We start from the raw sequence: 20,980 nt of genomic DNA, 5'->3' as shown, positions 1-20,980 counted from the left end.
TAGTCCAGCCTCTCTGTTGGCTAAATCTGTTGGGGTGGGGAGTGGTAGAGACATGGAGCAACCGGCAGAAGAAAATAAATGGAATGTATCTATATCTGTGCATCTGCTCTGTCTTTACATATTCCATTGCACCATTCCAATAATATCGAGTTTCTCTTGTTCAGTATCATTATTATTATTTTATCTGCTTAGGAACAGAGACACAGTGAGTCTGCTTAGGAACAGAGACACAGCAAGTTGATCATAAATAATTGGGAATTCCCATCCAGCTGATAGGAAAGCAAGTAAAAATTGGAAATTACCTCATCAATAACACAGCCAGAATTCAATGCTAATTGGAGTCATTATCATTCAACAATCAGTTGACAAGATTAGTGATGCAAGAGGCGCTTTGCAAACCTGTTCATCTAGTGCCTCTTTTCCCACCATGAATAGAGATTCTCTCACTCTAGCAATTCAGCCATTCATCTCTTTGTCTCCATTCCCTTTTCTACTTTTGTAACATATCCTACTGAACCATCTGCTTCTAAATCTTTCTCTTTGCTTTATATTCAGGGCTCTTGGAGAAAATAAATGACTGCTAGCAACATCTAAAATGGATCATCTGTACTGAATATGATTCTTTCATGGCATCATCTACATATCCTGCTGCAAGTGTATCTATTTTTGCAATATTCTGTTCATCCTGGATATTAATAATATTTATGATAATAGAAGTTTATAAGTAAATATTTGCCAGAGACTATTTTAAGAATTTTAAATGTATTATTCAATTTAATCTGTACCATGATGCTCTCAGGTGGTGGCTGTTAATGGCTCTAGGTCTCAGAGGCAGAGGGAGTCTAAATAAATGACCCATGGTTGCATGCCTAATAAGTGTCAAACCTGGGATTTTAACCCAGCATTTTGGACCCAGGGTTGTAGCTTTGAATGGTGAATACTGCTTCTATTGGACTCTTTTTGTTACTCAATAAAATAAGGATTCTTTTTAAGATTCTGTTCTGTTTTTGCATTTTACTTTTCATATTATACAAAATGTTATACCTTGGGCACTAGGGACCATTTTCACTGACTTTACTGTCTTCTAGAAGGGGACTGAGGATATAATAGACCAAAGGACTCAATGTCCTAATGTCCAGGTCTCTGTTCTTGATTCTCTTCTCCATCTAAATTATTTCATTAACAGATCACATCCAGAACCACGGCTTTTAAATATTGTGGATAAACTGAATTATTTCAACAAGACATGTAGAGTATGGCTCTTAAGTGTGTGAGTCAGATCATGTTGAGTCTTTGCCTCAGAAGTATTTCATTCAGAGTAGAAGTGAAGTCTTCATGTGGACTGACTTTAGTCCCCACCACCTCTCTGATCTTGTGTATGAATTCTTCCCCTTCTGCTATGAATACATTGGCTGGGCAAGCTCCTGCCTTAGGGCATTTGCACCCGCCAGATCTTCCTTTTGTGCATGGAATACTATTCCCACAAGTGTCCACATAATTCTGATGATTTTCAAGTTTTGCTCAAATGTCACCTTGTTAAAGGGCTTCCCTGGTGACTCAGACAGCAAAGAATCTACCTGCAATGCAGGAGACCTGGGTTTGGTCCCTTGGTTGGGAAGATCTGCTGGAGAAGGGAATGGCAACCCACTTCAGTATTCTTGCCTGGAGAATCCCATGGACAGAGGAGCCTGGTGGGCTACAGTCGATGGCATTGCATAGAGTCAGAAATGACTGAGCAAGTAACACTTTCACTACTAGACTCATCTTATTAAAATCACATTTCTTTTGGAACTCCTATACCCATTTGCCCTGATCTTTTCCTTCTATAGCATTTATCTGTCCCTATTATACTGTATAACATAATTGTATTTATTTTTTCAAATATATGTTTTAAATGTTTTGTCTCCCCTTAGTATGAGCCATAGACTTTTTGTATTTTTGCATGTTGCCCTGTTTTATGTAATCAAATGCCTATAACACTCCCTGCCTGAATATAAAAGAGTCTTATAATGTATTGATTGAATGAATGGATAAAGTTTATCTAGTCCAGGCTTTTTTCTGTGTACATATCTCAATTTAACACTGTCCTTTGAATGCATAGTCGGATCCTTAAAGTAATATGAGTAGAACAGAGCTCTTTGTTTTCCTTACCTGATTTTCCTGCTTTTAAGGTAATTAATTGATGTAACCATAAACCTAGTTGTTCAGGAAAATTAAAAACAAAAACATAAAAAAAATCCCCCCAAAAGGAAGTATCACCTTTTATTCTACTTTGATACAATCATCATATCGAGTTCAATAGTGAAGACTGGCTTCACCTACAGCTGTGTTTTGCCTTCTTTACTTCTATTTTATTTATTTATTTATTTTTCAATAGTGAAAGATGTTTATCAGTTTTCACAATCAATAGCCAGATGATAAAAAAATAAAAGATAATTACAATTGAAAATCATAATGGGAATATGATTAACCAAACAGTATAAAATAATTGCACACAATTTGTGGGAGGGTGAAGCAGAGTGATGTAGTAAGTTGAAGTATTTTCATGCACATGTTTTCATCTGCTCAGCCAGTCTGTGTCTCTTGGTTAGTGCATTTAATCCATTTACATTTAAGGTAATCATCGATATGTATGACCCTATTACAGTTTTCATAATTGTTTGGGGTTCATTTTCTGTAGGTAGGGCTTTTCCTTCTCTTGTTTTCTGTCTAGATAAGTCCTTTTAGCATTTCTTATAAAGCTGGTTTGCTGGTGCTGAATTCTCTTAATTTGTGCTTGTCTGGAAAGGCTTTCGTTTCTCCATCGAATCTGAAGGAGAGTCTTGCTGGGTAGAGTATTCTTGGTTGTAGGTTCTTCCCTTTCATCACTTTAAATATGTCATGTCCTTCGCTTCTGGCTTGTAGAGTTTCTGATGAGAAATCAGCTGATAGCCTGATGAGAGTTCCTTTGTATATTATTTGTCATTTTTTTGCTTGTTGTTTTTAATACTTTATCTTAGTGTTTAATTTTTGTCCATTTGATTACTATGTGTCTCAGTGTGTTCCTCCTGGGTTTATCCTACGAAGGAGGTTTCTCTGTGCTTCCCAGACTTGGTTGATTATTTCCTTTCCTATAGGAAAGTTAGGAAAGTTTTCAGCTATTATCTCCTCAAGTATTTTCTCAGTTCCTTTTTCTCTCTCTTCTCCTTCTGGGACCCCTATAATGAGAATGTTTGTGCATTTATTTTTTTATTTTTTTTAACTTTTATTTTATTTATTTATTTTTTATTTTTTTATTTTATTTTTAAACTTTACATAATTTTATTAGTTTTGCCAAATATCAAAATGAATCCGCCACAGGTATACATGTGTTCCCCATCCTGAACCCTCCTCCCTCCTCCCTCCCCATACCATCCCTCTGGGTCATCCCAGTGCACCAGCCCAAAGCATCCAGTATCGTTAATGTTGTCCCAGAGGTCTCTTAGGCTGTTTTCATTTCTTTTCATTTTTTTTTCCCCTATATTCTGTCCTGTGGTAGTGATTTCCACCATTCTGCCCTCTAGGTCATTTATCCGTGCTTGTGCCTTGGTTATTCTGCTATGCTGCTGCTGCTAAGTCGCTTCAGTCATATTTGACTCTATGCGACCCCATAGACAGCAGCCCACCAGGCTCCCCGTCCCTGGGATTCTCCAGGCAAGAACACTGGGGTGGGTTGCTATTTCCTTCCCCATGCATGAAAGTGAAAAGTGAAAGTGAAGTTGCTCGGTCGTATCCAACTCCTAGCGACCCCATGGACTGCAGCCTACCAGGCCCCTCCATCCATGGGATTTTCCAGGCAAGAGTACTGGAGTGGGTTGCCATTGCCTTCTCCGTATTCTTCTATGGATTCCTTCTAATGTATTATTCATTTCTGTTTGTTCTTTAGTTCTTGTAGATATTTGGTAAACATTTCTTGAATCTTCTCAATCTATGCTTCCATTCTTTTTCCAAGATTCTGAATCATATTCACTATGATCATTCTGAATTCTTTTTCTGGAAGGTTGTCTATCTCCACTTCATTTAGTTGTTTTTCTCCAGTTTTATCTCCTCATTCCATCTGGGATGTAACTTTCTGCTTTTTCATGCTAATTAACATTCTGCAATGTGGTTTTGTTTTAGTTACTGTGGGATTATTGTTCTTCTTGCTTCCTCTGCCTGCCCTCTGATGGAGGAGGCTATGAGGCTTGTACAAGCTTCCTGGTGGGAGGGACTGGTGGTGGGAGAAACTGGTTCTTGCTCTGGTGGGCAGGGCCTTGCTCACTAAAGCTTTAATCCAGTTATCTGCTGATGGGTGGGTTTGCACTCCCTCCCTGGTAGTTTTTTTGACCTGAGGCGACCCAACCCTCAGATATATGGGCTCTATGGTCAGGTTAATGGCATCCTCCAAGAGCGTTGACACCAACGATGACCTGTCCCTGTGTACCCATGCCTCCACAGGAGACCCTCTGACACTGGCAGGTAGTTTTGGTTTGGTTTCCTGTTGAGTCACTGCTCCTTTCCTCTGAGTCTTGGTGCATACAAGGTTTTGTTTGTGTCCTCCAAGACTAGAGTCTCTGTTTCCCCCAGTCCTGTGGAAGTCATGTAATCAAATCCCACTGGCCTTCAAGGTCAGATTCCTTGGGGATTTCTAGTTATTTTTTGGGTCTCCAGGTTGGGAAGCCTAATGTGGGGTTCCAAACCTTCACAACAGTGGGAGAACTTTTTTGGTATTATTGTTCCCCAGCTGTGGGTCACCTACCCAGTGGGTATGGGATTTGATTTTATAGTGATTGTGCCCTTCCAACCATCTTACTGTGGCTTCTTGTCTTTGGACATGAGGTTTCCTTTTTTTTTTTTTTTTTTTTGGTAAGTTCCAGCATCCTCTTGTCAACAGTTGTTCACCAGTTAGTTGTGATTTTGGTGTTCTTGCAAGAGGACATGAGCACACATCCTTCTAGTCTGCCATATTGAGTTAAAGATCCCATCTTTACTTTTATAACCTTGTTCTCCATCACCACCATCTCTCATTTAAAGAGTACCAATAGCTTTCTCTCATATCTCTCTGTTTCTTCTCCTACTTTCCACAGAGAAGCCAGAGGATTCTTTTAAAGTCTAAACTGTATCATATTACTACCCTGATTTTTAAAATTGCAGTGATTTCTCAATATATTGAGAAAGCAATTTTAACCATGACCTTTCAAGTGCTTCTGGGCTTCCCTAGTGGCTCAGAGGGTAAAGAATCCAGCTGCCAATGAAAAAGACACAAGAGAGATGGGTTCAATCCCTGGGTCGGGAAGCTCCCCTGGAGTAGGAATTGGCAACCTACTCCAGTATTTTTGCATAGAATATTCAATGGGCTGAGGAGCCTGATGAGCTACAGTCCATAGAGTTACAAAGAGTTGGACACAACTTAGCGACTGAGCACACAGAACAGCACTCAACCACAAAGTCTTTGTTTGAGCTCATGTCTGTCAACTGTCTTCTTCATTTTAAAAGCTCTGGGCGCACCAGCTGCCTTTATATCTCTGAACACATCATGTCTTATTCCTGTACTTGCTAATGCTTTTGCTTGTGATGGTTTTCTCCCAGTTCCAAGTCTACATAGCTCTTTCTCATCATGTATGTCTTGATTCAATATTACCTCCTCAGAGCAGTTATGCTGAATAAAAGTAGTATACCTCATCTTTTAGATAACCCATCCCCATATAATTCCATTTTAACTTCTTTGTAACAATTACAAGTCCATGATATTATTTTCTATTTGTCTACATCGTGTCTTTCTCCTCCACTAGGTTATTAGCTTCTTGGGGGCAACATATCTTCAGCACCTAGAATGGGACCAGTCAAAAAATAGGTGCTCAGTTAATATTGGTTGGCTGACTAATCCTATGAGATTAGCACAAAGAGTATATCAAAGAGGAAATAATAGAGGAAAATTAAGCTTTGGTTGGCTTATGAAGTCTAAAAGCTGTGATGGGAATTTGAATTTTAGCTTGTACAAAATTGTTTTATGAGGTTTCACTCTTATGAAGACAGGAGGTCTAAGCAAATCCCACCTGCATTCTGAGAAGAAAGGAGACTAGAAAGATGGAACTGTTGACAGAATGAATCCCTGGTTCCACTCGTCTGTAGGGCCACCTCTACTCCTGCAATTTGGACTTTTAATTACATGAGCCAATCATTTATTCTTGTGTTTATGCAAAGATTTTCTTGATCTTATAACCAAAAACCCTGCTTAGTGTAATGCATCCACCAAACTCCTTACTGAAAATAGAAATTGAGTAGGTTTTCTTGTTCTTCATAAATTTGCCCCTATAAAATCTCACATTTTTCTTATAATTTATTATTTTCAGGCCTTCAGAAAGTGTGATAAAAGGACTTAACAGTAAGGCCAGTGATCTTTGTTTAAATACCATTAAAGAAATTCACAAGTTTTATAGAATGGAAAGCAGAAATAAATGGTAAATTCCCTTTATGGCTACCTTAAAGAACCCCAGGGTGATGTAATGACACTGTAGATAAAAATAAGAAAAAAAGTTTATCTTTACATATTCTGGGCTTTGTTGTTCAGTTCCAAGCAAGACAAAATATGTTATTTACCTAATGGATTGGAACACTTTCCTCACAATAGATGAGTTTTTAGTAGAAATGCAGCTACATTCTCAGTCACTAGCACTGACTTAATAACATCCCTATTGCCACAAAACCTTAGAAAATTATACACTGAGGGCTTGTGATCTCAAAATATTCTAGGCAAGAATCTTGTTCTCTTCTTAGTAAAGAAAGAATTAACAAGTCTGGGAAATATGTCATTCCTATTAATTAGTCCCTTTATCCTCTTTTTCTCTAAAATATTCAGATTATAAGGGTAACATTAAGATTATTTCAGCCATATTTACCCAGTGATAAGATTAGAGTGTCCATAAGTGTTCTCCATATAATTATGCTTATTTCATATGCTAGCAAGATTATGCTCAAAATCCTTCCAAGTTAGACTTCAGCAGTAAGTGAACCTAGAACTTCCAGATATACAAGCTAGGTTTCTAAGAAGCAGAGTAACCAATCAAACTGCCAACATCATTGAGTGATGGAAAAAGCAAGAGAATTCCAGAAAATCATCTGCTTCTGCTTCATCGACTATGCTAAAACCTTTGTGTGGATCACAACAAACTGGAAAATTCTTAAAGAGATGGGAATACCAGACCACCTTACCTCCCTCCTGAGGAAACCTGTATGCAGGTCAAGAAGCAACAGTTAGAAACAGACATGGAATAACTAACTAGTTCAAAATAGGGAAAAGAATACAACAAGACTAAATATTGTCACCCTGCTTGTTTAATTTCATTTGCAGAGCATATCATGCCAAATGTCAGGCTGGATTCCAAGCTGGAATCAAGACTGTCAGAAGAAATATCTACAACCTCAGATATGTAGATGATACCATTCTAATAGCCTAAAGTGAAGAGAAACTAAAGAACCTCTTGATGAGGGTGAAAGAGGAAAATGAAAAAGCTGGCTTGAAACTCACTATTTGAAAAACTAAGATCATGGCATCTGGCCCTGTTACTTCATGCCAAATAGAAGGGGAAATAGTGGAAGCAGTGACAGATTTTATTTTCTTGGGCTCTAAAATCACTGCAGACAGTGACTGCAGCCACAAAATGAAAAGAACATTGCTCCTTGGAAGGAAAGCTATGACAAACCTAGACAGTGTATTAAAGACCAGAGATATCAGTTTGCTGACAAAGGTCTGTATAGTCAAAGCTATGGTTTTTCCACTGGTTATGTATGGATGTGAGAGTTGAACCATAAATAAGACCGAATGCCAAAGAATTGGTGCTTTCGAGCTGTGGTGCTGGAGAAGACTCTTGAGAGTCCCTTGGACAGCAAGGAGATCAAACTAGTAAGCCCTAGACGAAATCAACCCTGAATATTCATTGAAAGGACTGATGCTAAAGCTCCAATAATTTGGCCACCTGATGCAAAGAGCTGACTCACTGGAAAAGACCCTGATACTGGGAATGATTGAGGGCAGGAGGAGAAGGTGATTGCAGAGCATGAGATGGTTAGGTAGCATCATTGACTCAACAGACATGAATCTGACCAAACTCCAGGAGATAGTAAAGGACAGGGAAGCCTGGCTTGCAGCAGTTCATGGATTGACAAAGAGTTGTACACAACTTAGTGACTGAAGAACAACAGCAAGTTCAGTTCAGTCACTCAGTCATGTCCGACTCTTTGCAACACCACATACTACAGCACGCCAGCCTTCCCTGTCCATCACTAACTCCTGGAGCCTACTCAGACTCATGTCCATTGTGTTGGTGATGCCATCCAACCATCTCATCCTCTGTCGTTCCCTTCTCCTCCCACCTTCAATCTTTACCAGCATCAGGGTCTTTTCCAATGAGTTGGTTCTTGGCATCAAGTGGCCAAAGTATTGGAGTTCAGCTTCAGCATCAGTCCTTCCGATGAATATTCAGGACTAATTTCCTTTAGGATTGACTGGTTGTATATCCTTGCAGTCCAAGGGCCTCTCAAGGGTATTCCCAACACCACAGTTCCAAAGCATCAATTCTTCAGTGCTCAGCTTTCTTTATAGTCCAACTCTCACATCCATACATGACTACTGGAAAAACCATAGCTTTGACTAGACAGACCTTTGTTATCAAAGTAATGTCTCTGTTTTTTTAATATGCTGTCTAGGTTGGTCACAGTTTTTCTTCCCAGGAGCAAGCATCTTTTAATTTCATGGCTGCAGTCACCATCTGCAGTGATTTTGGAGCACCCAAAAATAAAGTCTCTCACTGTTCCATTGTTTCCCCACCTATTTGTCATGAACTGATGGGAACAAATGCCATGATCTTAGTTTTCTGAATTTTGAGTTTTAAGCTAACTCTTTCACTCTCCTTTTTCAATTTCATCAAGAGGGTCTTTAGTTCTTCTTTGCTTTTTGCCATAAGGGTGGTGTCACCTGCCTATCTGAGGTTATTAATATTTCTCCCAGCAATCTTGATTCTATCTTGTGCTTCATCCAGCCTGGCATTTCACATGATATACTCTACATGTAAGTTAAATAAGTAGGGTGATAATGTACAGTCTTGATGTATTCCTTTCCTGATTTGGGACCAGTCTGTTGTTCCATGTCCAGTTCTAACTGTTGCTTCCTGACCTACATACAGATTTCTCAAGAGGCAGGTCAGGTGGTCTGGTACTCCCAGCTCTTGAAGAATTTTCCACAGTTTGTTGTGATCCACACAGTCAAAGGCTTTCACGTGGTCTGTAAAGAAGATGTAGATGTTTTTCTGGAAGTCTTTTGCTTTTTCAATGATCCAACAGATGTGACATTTTGACCTCTGGTTCCTCTGCCTTTTCTAAATCCAGCTCAAACATCTGGAAGTTCACAGTTCACATACTGTTGAAGCCTGCTTGGAGAATTTTGAGCATTACTTTGCTAGCATGTGAGATGGGTGTAATTGTTCAGTAGTTTGAATATTCTTTGGCATTGCCTTTCTTTGGGATTGGAATGAAAACTGACCTTTTCAAGTTCTGTGACTACTGCCGAGTTTTCCAAATGTGCTGGCATATTGAGTGCAGCACTTTCACAGCATCATCTTTCAGGATTTGAAATAGCTCAACTGGAATTCCATCACCTTCACTAGTTTTGTTCATAGTGATGCTTTCTAAGGCCCACTTGACTTTGAATTCCAGGATGCCTGGCTCTAGGTGAGTGATAACACCATTGTGGTTATCTGGGTCATGAAGATCTTTTTCATATAGTTCTTTTGTGTGTTCTTGCCACCTCTTCATAATATCTTCTGCTTCTGTTAGGTCCATACCATTTCTGTCCTTTATTGTGTTCATCTTTGCATGAAATGTTCCCTTGGTATCTCTACTTTTCTTGACGAGATCTCTAGTCTTTCCCATTCTATTGTTTTCCTCTATTTGTTTGCATTGGTCAGTGAGGAAGGCTTTCTTATCTCTCCTTGCCATTCTTTTGGAACTCTGCATTCAAATGGATGTATCTTTCCTTTTCACCTTTGCCTTTAGTTTCTTTTCTTCTCTCCACTATTTTTAAGGCCTCCTCGGACAACTATTTTGCCTTTTTGCATTTCTTTTTCTTCAGGATGATCTTGATCACTGCCTTCTGTACAATGTCATGAACCTTTATCCATAGTTTTTCAGGCACTCTGTCTATCAGATATAATCCCTTCAATCTTTTTGTCACTTACACTGTATAGTCATAAGGGATTTGATTTAGGTCATACCTGAATGGTCTAGTGGTTTCCCCTACTTTCTTCAATTTATGTCTGGATTTGGCAATAAGGAGTTCATGATCTGAACCACCATCAGCTCCCAATCTTGGTTTTGCTGACTGTATAGAGCTTCTCAATCTTTGGCTGCAAGGATATAATTAATGTGATTTCGGTATTGACCAAGAACAATAGCAAAGTATTTTCCTAATTGTTATTTCTCTGTTACTTTTAACCTAAGCTCATATCTTCTCTTCTTGTTAACTGGGAGGCTTTTGGCATTTGATACAATTATAACAAGCCTACTGAATGGCATCATTGTTTTTCTCTTTAAGATTACTGGGGAATTTATGCTGATACAATGAAAACACTACTTTCAGACTCAGGTAATGATGATTAGATATGGGAAAAGTGGATTCAAACTGAAATGAAGTAGCTATCAATTTTGAATATGTCAAATTGCAAAAGTTTACATATGATTCAGCATTAGTAAACTGATTGATATGCCAAGTTGATTCATTATTTTCAAAGGTTCTGCTTTCTACATTACTGATCTGTTTCTTCTACTAATTATTAAGAAATATAAGTTGAAGTCTCTGCTATTTTTAAAATTAATAATGTATTATTTTAAATAATGCATTATTTATTTATATAGATTCAAAAGATAGACTTGAAAATTCAGCATAATAGTCCATAACATTTTAAGCATTACTTCCTTAAGTATAAAATTTTAAGAAATACAACCACCAATCCCTTCCATGTTCCTAAAAACCTTCCTTTAAACTCTTATTAATGATAATTTGACAGAAAGCAAAAAAGTTATGACTAACCTTATAGTAAGAACGGTAGACTATGACTCATCTCATAAGAACTGATAGAAGAAGCAGACCAACATAGCAGAACACAGATCCTTGGAAAATAATGCCAACTTAATAATTAACATAGGTAGCTAAGCTAAGTTGCTTCAGTCGTGTCCGACTCTGTGTGACCCCATAGATGGCAGCCCACCAGGCTCCGCTGTCCCTGGGATTCTCCAGGCAAGAACACTGGAGTGGGTTGCCATTTCCTTCTCCAATGCATGAAAGTGAAAAGTGAAAGTGAAGTCGCTCAGTCGTGTCCGACTCTTAGCGACCCCATGGACTGCAGCCCACCAGGCTCCTCCGTCCATGGGATTTTCCAGGCAAGAGTACTGGAGTGGGGTGCCATTGCCTTCTCCTAACATAGGTAGAATCATGTGCAAAAGCAGTGACACAATTTATATGTTTTCAGGTGCACATAGAACATTAACCAAAACTGACCACAGGGCAATAAAGGAAAAAGTCAGTAAAGCTGATTTAAAAAGAAAAACATATGATTTAAATTTTAGTTTTCCTGCCTTGTAGCCACAGAGCCTTACGGAGCTTCCCTATCCTCTCTGAAACCTGCAAATATAACGGCTAATCTCCTCACTGGGTTGTTGTGGGTTAACATACACAAACTGCAAACACCTGGATGTGCCAAGAATATAAACAGCTGTTACATATTTGGGGACTTCAATATTTCCTGAGAGTTGTTGAGAAAGAAAACTTACATTAGATACAGTCCAGCTTCGGATTTTTGGAGAGCTAATATTAAAAAGAGTCAATAGAACTGGTGTAAGTAGCAATGGAGGGCAAAACTAGTGGGAAATGAAAGGAAAGGGTAGTTTGACACGAGATAAGTAATAAAAAGACTAACTTGCCCCTGACCAGAGTGGGTGGCCTCATTAAGCAGTGATTTCACTGGCAGAGCTGGTGTCATCAGAGAACAGTAATTTTTCAGCTGTGTTCTGCAGGAGCTGGAGGGCTTGCACACGTGTGGAGGAGGTTGTGGGAAAGGAATATTTTAGTTGTTCCTCCCAATTCCAAAGAATTCACAATTTCTCTATTCATCCTACAGTTTTTATAAGGAGGATTTTTCTGAAGGAAATGTTCTTCTATTAAGATAAACATGCAAGAATTATTGCTACAGGTGGTGTTACTGTTCTCAAAGGTTAAACAAATTAACTTCTAGGTTACCTCTTGATTTAAGATACTGCATCAATGGTTTATTTCCCCCTCATAGGCCGGAATGGAATATAGTCACCATAGAGTGAAAATGCAGATCTGAGAGAACATGTAGATTATACAACATTCTTAAATATATCTTAAGTTCTCACTGCACCTGTCAAGTAGAAGCTGTTCTACCTTTTGCAACTTTGAATTCCACCTTCACAGTGGATCCATAGTGCCACATTTGGTCTTCCATTTTAGCTTCTGGAGGCTTTATTCAATCACTCAACAGCTTATTGAGGTACAATCCTGTCATCTAAAAGCAAAAGTGAAGAACTCTAGGCTATTTTTCAAAGTGCTGCTCCATCTTAATGGAAGGACTTTGAAATGCCACAAGGGAAATCGTCAGAAAGAAAAAGAAGGCACCAGATTAACCTACCCTGGACAGTTTTTTAAGAGAGTGATTTTAAATTCTTTCCAAATTCCTCACATGCAACCAACCTTATTTAACAATTCATTAACTGAGGTGCATTAGTTTTTTCATAGCTTAAGTAAATTATGACTGCAGAGATGTATACAGGTACACAAACTTTTACAGCTATGGAAAATAACATCACAGTCATAAATTTTGTGGAATATGTGGTTGTGCATTTTTTCCTGGAGAACGCATTAGTTTATAAATCTGAGTACTTGATAAAGAATATACCACTCTACCAACCCATAAGTTTGTTCCTAGTAAAAATATTACCTGTTTTACATTAATTTATTAATTCATTTAGGCATTGATCTGGGAAGACTTAGTGGTAATACAAGCTCAAAGTTTTTAGTCTAAATTACTTATCAATATGACACTACATTTACTTTTAGAGTTTAAGGACTGTGTGAATAAACATTATACACTTAAGGAAATTTAGAATATTTCAATAGCTTTAAAATTATCTTTCCAACAGGTAACACTTTCTAACTCCAAATTTAGTTGAAAATGATATCTTTGACAGGTTCACTGTATTAGGTGACAATTTTCCAGATATTGCAGGGCAGTAGGAATCTATCAAAGCAGACAGTTTTGCATGGTAAATCTTACTTAACCTTAACTTTAACAAGATTTTATGGCAATCTGGACACAGTATGTGCGTGTCCAGTAATTGCTATCAAAGGCAGATATCACATAACTCTGTAAGACATTTCTCAAGATTCTTTAGGATTTTCTTCATTACCTCCTGATCAAGTTCATTTATTTGGCCAAAATTTTGGGGTTAGCTTAAACTAGTTTCTAGTTGATAAGCAACTATATAAAAATAGGCAAGAGTAGTCAACATCAAACCCTTAGCAAAGAGAAGAGCTCTTTCTTTGCCATTAAGATTCTTCTTTTTTGGTGATTCTATAATAAGGAAGTATATGACAAAGCACTAAAACCCTTGACCTTTTAGCATTCTGAGAGTAAAAGTGTCAAAAAAATTAAACTCTTTCAATGGATGATACATAGGCATATTTTGAATAGAAGAAACTATAGACTAACATTTCTTAGTGACTTCATCTCAGATTTTATTGATTCTTTCAGTACAGTGAACATTAGTGTGTTTTGAATATCACCGTAGATGTTATGCTTAGGCAGTTACTTGGCCTGGCTTGGTTTTAACTCTTTTGGTTTGTCAAGTAATGAACTGGAGTCCAATAGGGCTGGTTTGTCATTTACTGAAAGAAAACAAATGAAACCTCAAAGAACTTTGCACTCTTGACATTAGAGAATGTGTTCTAGGACTTGCAGAATAAATTTACAGTTAAGGACATGGACAAAGCCAGGGAAGCAGACATGTGTGCTATATCGATTCAGGGTTTTTAGTTCATTTTACCATATTTGCATGTTTTGTAGATTAGTGATATATGTACTCAAAATTTTCTCAATTTTTATTGGGTCTTAACACCTGTGATAGATCCTACAGGTGGGGAAAGGAACACACTCGGTAGTTATGTCTTTGTTTTTAAGGGTTTTATTGTCTTGTGGAAGAGGAAAAGCATCTTATTAGTGTACAATTACCTGTGTTTGATTTCTTGCATAACCAATACTCAACACTTTAGACTAAAATTTCTTTCTGTTTTTCTTTACAAGTCTGTGAAATGAAGGAATTTTAAGTCTGGGAAGCACATTTACAAATCAGTCCATTTCTCTGGACACCTTTGGTGTCCTAAGGACCTCATGGCAATCAGGATTTACTGGCCACTGATCTAGAAAGGAAGAGGCTATATAAATTACCCAGTGAAAGAATTATCCAGGAATCTAATTTCTACTAGTTTTCATTTGTAAATCATGTCATGGTTCATTAGAACCTCCTCCAGAAGGTGTCTTGGAAGGGGAGACAAAAGAAAACAAAATCAAAACCATTGTTATTTAACAGAACCTTTAGAAATAATGTAAATTATTAAGATCCAAGTAGCTGAAACTAATAGGCTGAACTTTTAACTCTCCTGGCTATTTCTATGCCTTAATTATACCTGTTTTACAATTAAGACCATTTTATTATTCTACATCTTTGCTAGTTCCTGTGACTTTAAAGCTAAAGAAACACTAAGTACATGGAAATGGATATTTTTGTGTTAGCATGTGCTAGCAATTCTCAAACCAAATTGATAAAACAGTACTCTGTAAACGGAAATGCAACCTGGGCATTAGAAAAATAACTGCAATGGAAGAAATGATTTGGTAACTGAGGTTCTTTCCAAATCAAGCCCTACTTAATCCATCTCAATCTCTATTTCAACTGCCAGTTTTCTATGTGACAACTTATTTGACTTACATAATTTTTATAAATTTCCATATTTAATACCCTATGTTTTAAGTGTTTTGATTTGACTTATATAATAATGACATGAAGCAATAACAGGTTTACTTACTATATTCAGGGTACAATGTGCAATTATTAACATCTGTCTTGTCACAATTTTCACATTTAAAATAATTTGTTTTAGTGAATATCTACTATGTTCATTGTACAGGCCTTCAATCTACAAAGGATTTCATCCACAACCTAACCAAATGCCTCTTTAAAAAAAGAATAAAGAGTTACCTAAAACTCATCCTGAAGACAGTTCTCTATTTCCAAACTTCTACTGATGAATTTAGAGTTTATGGAGTGAGGATGGAAGCTCATTTGCAGTTGAGTCCATGCTTTATGGCACATGCTGAGCTATGATGTCTTCCTTAACATCATGTGAGCTGTGTGCAAATGTTCACATCACACAGAGAAAAATCTGAGATGCAGAGTAGAAGGACAAACCCAAAGTCACAGGAATGAGGTCCTTTACACAGTGCTGCATTGTCATAACAACTATCAAAGATGCAAGTAATACTCATTCTTACAGTCTCAGTAGACTGTACACTTTTAATTGGAAAGTGATGCGATTGGATTTTTATTAATAAAAAGCATGCATATTGCATTCAAATAATTGAGTTTGAGTTTCAGTCCATTCACTTAGTAGGCCTGTGACATTTGAGTATTTACTTAATATTTATGAGTCTCAATTTCTCCCATTCATTATAGAGGTTAATAAAACTCTCTGTCTCAGAGTATTATGAGAAATAAGTTATATTAGGCATTAGAATTATTAATAATGCAGTGAATACATGCTAATCTCTTTGTCTTCCTAACTGAGATATAAATATTTTAATGGCAGGAATGTGACAAGTAATTTCCCCCACACACAGTTTTTCAATTAGCAAACTTAATATGTATATTATTATATTATTTGGCCTGTGTTAATCACTAATTAATGTTATATGATATATTTGATGCATTCTAGACTATATATATATTTCTTATGTATTTTATAATATATTTAATACATTTTCTAAATCAAATAATTTGCAGTTTTAAGTCCCTTTTTCTTATTAACTCAACTTTAAGATCCATATTTTTATCATAGAGAATCAGAGGAACTATTTTGAGCAGGTTATAAGGTTAACTTTTGCAGGATAACATTTGAGAATTAACTACTACAGACTTTCTCTACTTTCAGGTCACAAAGATCACCCATAAATCCTAAAAAAAATACAAAAATTACTTTCTAGAGGATATAACTAAATCTGGCACTTGCTTAAACATCTTGCCTTCACCAACTACTCGGACAAATAATATCTTTAGATATATATATATATATATATATATATATATATATATTTAGTTTTCAATGTCAACTTGCCACTTGACAATTTGGAGATCCTCAGTCTATCATAAAATATATTATACTGAAAGATAATATATATATATAAAATCAGTCATCATTCCCTCTAATATTTATAGCTGTAAAGGTTGTTTATCATCATAGCCTGTCTTTAAATCTGAGCTTATTTTCTCATAAGCTAGTATTTGCTCCTAGTTTTATCCTGCTGTGAACACAGTGCTGTACTAGCAAATTCCTTGGACTATTGTGAACTCACTTCAGAATTTTACCTTAGCATATGGTAGAGAAAGGGGAGATAAATCTTTAATTGAGGCAGTCCATATCTTTGGACAGTAAATTAACCAAGTCCTTTTGGCTCCCTAATTTTATCTGGAAGAAGTATACAGTTTCTCAAATCAATACTTGCTCTCATTTGTGCTTTTTTAAAAGAATGTACTGTAATAAATGAGTGGCCTTCCATAAGTCATATCTTAGTTCAGTTTATGTTTCTGTAAAATGGATATAAAATAGTTGATAGGACCACCGTAACCAAAGTATTGCAGGCTGAATGGCTTAAGCAACAAAATTTTTTGTTGTCTCACAGTTCTGGAAGCTAGAACAAGATCACAACATCTGAAAAGAGGGGTCTTGCTGAGGCTTTTCTTCCTGGCTTATACGCAGCTGCCTTCTCTCTGTGTCTTTGCAAAGCCATCCTTTTGTATAAGTCTGTGTTCAAATGTGCTTTCCAGGTGGCTCAGTGGTAAAGACTCCACCTGCGGTGCAGGAGACAGGAGTTTGATCCCTCAGTCGGGAAGATTCCCTGGAGGAGGAAATGGCATCCCATGCCAGTACTCTTGCCTGGGAGATCCCATGGACAGAGAAGCCTGGTGGGCTACAGTTCATGGGATTGCTTCAGACATGACTGAAGCAACTTAGCACACAGCACAAACAGCATGAACAGGTTACGTCAGCTTTAGGTAATAACTTACACCTGTACAGTTTCCAGTTTATTATGTGCTATCCTGAGCCCTCACAATAACCATGGGATAAAAATTTATCTTCCCATTAACTGATGCAGAAACTAAAGTTTTGGGAAATCACAGATGTATATAGTGGGCAACCCAATAAATCTAGTTTTTGGTTTTGTTTGTTTGTTTTTTTTTTTTTGAGTTCAAAGCAAGGTTCTTTTCTATATACTTTGGATATTTATCATAATGATGTTGATATTTGTGTGGTGTCAGTTTTATAATGTGCGTTTGGTAAAGAAAAGGTTTGTGGCACCTAAATGTAAGAAAGCTGAGTTAAACAGAGCCCCTTACTTAATAATATCCGTCATGAAACTAAAGGAAAGAGGAATAAGGTAAGGGTTTCTCAAATTACTTGTACAAGAAATTTATTTTTTCCTAGATGATCCCATGAATACATTTTCTGAGTAATGCCTTTTTGCAAACATTGCCCTAAGATAGTTATTTGAAATTATTAATGGGTTTCTTCCTTTAGTTGCAACCTTCTTTCCACTTCAGTATCTTGGGTTTTGAAGTAATAAGTCTGTATTTAGGGTTCTTCCATTTCTTCTTCCAATTTCCCTCTCCCATTCTCCTGTGCTTAGCACCTCATTTATTAGTTTAGGCCATATTCTTTATTTTATTCTCATTAGTTTTTACTTTCCATCACTCAAAATATTTGTTGATTTTCAGAAATTAACCTTAGGTGTTAAATCTCTTATCATATCTGCATTTTAATAGAGAATTATTTGGAGAGTGAAAATAATTCAGCCTACAAGGAATGAATTCTAATGTGGCATTTCAGGCATCAAATCAAATGGTAGAGAAAATGCTTTTAAATCAAAAACTGTGTATATGCCTATGAAGCCACAGTATTCTGGGCAAAATTTTAAGGCTACCTGGTGATGAGGTTAAGTTGGTGATTCACTTTAATGCCCATCAGAGCTCAGGGATGTTGCAGAGTCTGCTTACACTCAGGAAGGAAAATCAGATCAGGGTTGTAATGAGTTAGATAAAATTTCAGAGGCCATGAACTTCCAGACTGGATGACTGAGTGATGGGACAGCTGTAACATCCTAGTACCTACGTGGTAGCTCAGTGGTAAAGAATCCACCTGCCAATGCAGGAGATGCAGTCCAATCTGTAGGGAAGCACCTCTGGAGAAGGAAATGGCAACTCACTCCAGTATTCTTGCCTGGGAAAAACCATGGACAGAGGAGCCTGGCAGGCTACAGTCCATGGGGTCACAAAAGAGTCGAACAGGACTGAAATATTAAACAACAACAGTGAAAATTACATCTATTCTCAATCAATTTTGTGATAGCATGGGATGGAAGCAGCAAGTTGTAATTGTTTATTGTTTGTTTGCCTGTGTGTCTTTTGATAATCAATTTTCTGTTTTCAGGAGTAAAATTAACAATAGCCTCCTCCCAGTTTAAATTCAATAATTGTTGAAATTTTCTATAGCATATTTTTCTTTCTAAAAATTTTATACTGTTGAAATGATTATGATGTTATTAGAGAAGGCATTATGCAGAACTCACACTTTACAAATGTAAAGATGACCTTCATTTAGAAAAGATTCTAACCAGAGAAATAAGAGTACTTTACATATATCTTTCACCCAAGAATTGCAAGAAAATTCCCCAAACAATCACAACAATCAAAACGAGTGGAAAATATACTAGCCAGTAAGCAAAGTGTTAACTGTATTTTCAGAAAGATAAATCAGTGGCTGAGAAAGTTTGATGAACTTGTACAGGCACAAGAAAAGCTCAGAATGTTCTTCTGATCAGTTGGGAGTTAGAATGATGAAACAGATCAGGAAAAAAATTCAAATGTAGTCTATTGTTTTCTTGATCTAAGATATGACAATGATGAGAGCTTTAAAAATAATACCTGGCTGTACCACAAGTCTGATGTTGAATTTACTCCAAATCATGCCATTGTTCAAAAGTTATGTCCTGAAGGACCTTCTGCTTTAGTCCATCATGGTGTTTGGGATTCTGTGCCAGTCTTCTTTAACATGTGACTGCATTCATTTCCTTAGCTGTAACTTCAATAAATAGAACCTGATACCCCAACAAGTCTCTATGTGGTATCTCTAATTAATTTCCAGTTTTCAACTGCAGTCATTTCATCACATTTTTCCTCATTTCTCTTTTCTTTCAAAGAGTTTAAATCTATAATAACCTCATGGGGCCACATATCCCACCTTGATCCAGTCAAGTAGTTCTCACTGACTTCAGTGAAATTCCATGAGAGGATTGAGGGCAATGTTAGCCCTAAGGAAAACTCCACGTGGACTAGCCTGTCCATCTGGGTTAAAAGCATCATCAGAAGCTGTGATAGAGACATTAGTGAAGACAGACGGGAGGGAGCCTGAGAGGGATTCTCTTCCTTTAGATGTGACTAAAACAAGAACTGACCCAAACTGCTTATTTCTTGCTTAGGAAACTTTAGCAGCAGAATGGGAAAGACTTGAAAGAATTTCTCAGCTGCAAAATTTCACTCTAGGGACTATCTCTTTGAGTAGGTTCTGGCTACTTAAATTGAAAATGAAATTAAGCATTTTCAGAGATTTCTTTAGTCCCTCCCCTGGCAGCATTTCCCAGATTCCCCACACTAGCAATGAAGCTCTTGGTATAATACAACTATGAAAGGACCTTCTCCCACTACTCCCTCAAATGTGTCTTTAGTAGCTCAGCCATGTCTGACTCTTTGTGACCCCCTGGACTGTAGCCCACCAGGCTTCTCTGTCCATGGGGATTCTCCAGGCAAGAACACTGGAGTGGGTTGCCATGCCCTCCTTCGGGAGATCTTCCCAACCCAGGGATCAAAGCCAGGTCTCCTGCACTGCAGGCAGATTCTTTACTGTCTGAGCCACTAGGGGAGCTCCTCAAATAGTAGTGGGTGATGTTTATCACATTTCATTCAAGGCTGTCTCACACACTTTCTCTCCTGTGATATAATTTGGACTTTTGTTGTTGTTGTTCAGTGGCTATTTTTTTTAATACCTTAAAATTGGACTGATAAAACAATGATTCATCAGAAATTCCTAACAATTTCAGATAAAATGTAAGTGATAAGATGAATCAACAAGGGACTTCTGAGGGGTTTGTCTTTGGTTACAAATAATATTTACAATCACATATTAATGTGCCCTCGTGCCTGCTTAGTTGCTAAGTTGTGTCTGACTCTGCGACCCCATGGATTCCTCTGTCCATGGGATTCTCCAGGTGAGAATACAGGAGTGGGTTGCCATTTCCTCCTCCAGGGGATCTTCTGCTCCAAGGGATCCAACCCAGTTTCCTGCATCTTCTGTATTGGCAGGTGGTTTCTTTACCATTAAGCCTCCCCTCAGTTCAGTTCAGTCGCTCAGTCGTGTCCCACTATTTGTGACCCCATGGACTGCAGCATGCCAGGCTTACCTGTCCATCACCAACACCTGGAGCTTACTCAGACTCACATCCATCGCATCAGTGATGCCATCCAACCATCTCATTCTCTTGTCATTTCATTCTTCTTCTACCTTCAATCTTTCCCAGTATCAGGGTGT

The 20,980-nt window shown here is 37.5% G+C and overlaps 1 long non-coding RNA gene across 1 annotated transcript in view; it reads left to right on the top strand.

Moving 5' to 3' along the window:
- LOC129625349 (uncharacterized) overlaps positions 1-2,009 on the top strand; it is a 163,646-nt gene extending 161,637 nt beyond the window's left edge. Inside the window, exon 5 of the long non-coding RNA XR_008701364.1 lies at positions 556-2,009. This is a non-coding gene — a long non-coding RNA (uncharacterized LOC129625349). The remainder of the gene's footprint in view (positions 1-555) is intronic.
- The last annotated feature ends 18,971 nt before the right edge of the window (positions 2,010-20,980 follow it).

Source organism: Bubalus kerabau, chromosome 13, assembly GCF_029407905.1.
Source record: "Bubalus kerabau isolate K-KA32 ecotype Philippines breed swamp buffalo chromosome 13, PCC_UOA_SB_1v2, whole genome shotgun sequence".
NCBI classification, from domain to species: domain Eukaryota; kingdom Metazoa; phylum Chordata; class Mammalia; order Artiodactyla; family Bovidae; genus Bubalus; species Bubalus kerabau.
This window is presented reverse-complemented; position numbering and strand designations above follow the sequence as displayed.